This window comes from Poecilia latipinna, unplaced genomic scaffold, assembly GCF_001443285.1.
Source record: "Poecilia latipinna isolate Pla-1442-1.1 unplaced genomic scaffold, P_latipinna-1.0 Scaffold7077, whole genome shotgun sequence".
Classification (NCBI taxonomy): Eukaryota; Metazoa; Chordata; class Actinopteri; order Cyprinodontiformes; family Poeciliidae; genus Poecilia; species Poecilia latipinna.
The window spans coordinates 1-2,424 of NW_015119693.1; the positions used below are offsets into that span (position 1 = coordinate 1).

Sequence of the window (2,424 nt, forward strand, 5' to 3'; positions counted from 1 at the left end):
TTATATGTCTGGTATATTGATACTCAGCCCTCCTCATATGTTTCTGTTAGCTGGAGCTAAAGTTTATGTCAGCTATGCTATGTTAGCTGTTTCGAGCTAAGCGTGGATTTTTATTCTCTCACTCAGCACAGTTTGATCGTCTGTCTTCAGTCTTAACTTTAACCCAGATTGATCTAGTTTTATGATGCCGAAGTCGGCAAGCATCTTCAGGAGATTATGGCAGTTATGGATGTTGGTCATTATCACTGAAACCGTATTTTGTTGCTTCAGCAGTAATGAAGGTAGAGCTAGACCTGCAGGAACATCATCTGCAGCTAGACTTTACTCACCAGAACAAACTGAAAGGTACTTCATTTATGTTGACTTTTCAATATACTTAAGGATTTAGTCTAATGTTCACACATAGGCCTGTCAGAATAATCAATAAATCAATTAATCAGATGATAAATTAAAACAAACTCAATCATTTCCATTGGCATGATTTATTGTTTCTCTTTTTTTCTCTCTTTCTACCAAAAACTGGATAATAAAAGTCTTCACTTTGGTACTTTGGTCTCGATTAGACCTTATTTTGAAAAGCAATTTTGTTTAAAGACTTCAAAATTCATTAGTTTTATTTATTCTGGATACTAAAAATGTCTTCCAGTTCCAGTGTTAAATGTTCATTATAATTTGAGAATGTGTTACATTATTATTTAATCATTACCATTATATAACTTAAAAATGGCCTCAAAAGAACTATATTACCATTTGTTGAGAACTTTGGAACAATTTATCATACAGTAAAATTTTTCATGGTGACAGACCTATTTTTCTAACACTGTCTGTTTGTACTTTTCTCTGCATCTTCAGCCAATCTGCAGCAGCTGAGATTCTGGGAGGTTCAACACCAAAACTTGAAGCTTCAAACTGAGCCGTCAACTGAACCAAGATGCCTTTCAAACAACTACAGTAGTTAACCTGCTCTGTTGGTAGATGTTATGGTGTCTCCTCAATCTGTACAGCCTGACCTTGGTCTTTGAATACACAGCTTTATGGTGTTTTCCTTTAATTTATTATAGTAAATATTTGAACATCCATGTAACTTTTAAGACATTTCATTGTTAACTTTAGGTAGCTGTGAATCCATCCATGTTAACCTGAACCTATTTTGTTAAAGATTGAACAGATTTGTTGCAATCTTAAATATTTAATCTGTACTTTGTGTGCAGTGAAATGAACATTAAAGTTAATTCAGGAAACACTTTTGTCATCTTCTTTCTACAGTACAAATTGAATAATGCTTCTATTAAAATCATATATTTGTGACATCAAACTTTGTTTTTGTCATAAAGCAGTGGTCAAACTATGGCTAAATGTTTGCAATTTACTTTCAACAAATGGAAACCAAAATGGTTTTGAAGTAAAAACACTAATACTCATCTACGTCAACGCAGGTAAAGTTTCCACTGTATGCAAGTAAATGTGATTACGATTGAATGACAATTGTACAGCAGGGCTTTAACTCCAGTTCATAAGGGTCGGTGTCCTCCAGTCTTTAGATGTCTCTTCTTTAACACACCTGAGTCAAATCATGAGGTCAGAAGTCATTAGCACGACTCTGGAGAACTTGACTGTCCTAAGCAGCCATTTAATTCAGCTGTGTTGGACCAGGAAGTATCTAAATGTTGCAGGACACCAAACATCGATGCCTGGATCTGAGGATCCTGTTAGAGGATCAGTGGGTTCCTGCAGCAGCTCCATCGGATCAGAAGGTAGATGACATCTGAAAGATCCTGATGCTCCAGAAAGTGAAATAACACCAGATCCAATCCATCAGTCAGCTGTTTCGTCCTGTGTAAAGATGAATATAAAATGTTATTTACACACATAGAAACTCAATAAACTAGAATCGAAAGGCAATTTATTTCATTAAATTTTATTCACTTAGTGAATAAAGTAAAAGGCAAATCAGAATGTCTCACAAACTATATAAATATCAGTCAGCAACATGACTTAGGAATCTGATTGGAACCTTTTGGGCAAAACGGATACTGTAAGAACCACACAGATAATTTTTATGGATTAAAGACTCAAACTGTGCTGAGTGAGAGAATAAAAATCCACGCTTAGCTCCCAACAGCTAACGAAAGTATAGCTCACATAAACCTCATATGTTTCTGTTAGCTCCTGCTAACAGAAACATATGAGGAGGGCAGAGTATCAAAATACCAGACATATAAAACGTAATCTGAAATCATTTATAATTACTCCATGTCTCATTATAATCGGAGAGCAAAGCCTGCAGGTTTAGCTCCTACTTACTTCAGAGGACAGACCACCGGGACGTTCCGTCTTGCTTCTGGGTTTGCCTGGCTATTTTTCCGGCCAGCGAATCATTCCGCCACCCAGTGGTCCTTTTTCAGACCACTGAGTCTCCTGTGC

At 36.3% G+C, this 2,424-nt stretch overlaps 1 long non-coding RNA gene across 1 annotated transcript; it reads left to right on the forward strand.

The window, feature by feature from the left end:
• Positions 1-6: 6 nt before the first annotated feature.
• On the forward strand, positions 7-1,753 carry LOC106944144 (uncharacterized). The gene is made up of 2 exons (XR_001424128.1): positions 7-345; positions 853-1,753. It is a non-coding gene; the product is annotated as an uncharacterized LOC106944144 (long non-coding RNA).
• The last annotated feature ends 671 nt before the right edge of the window (positions 1,754-2,424 follow it).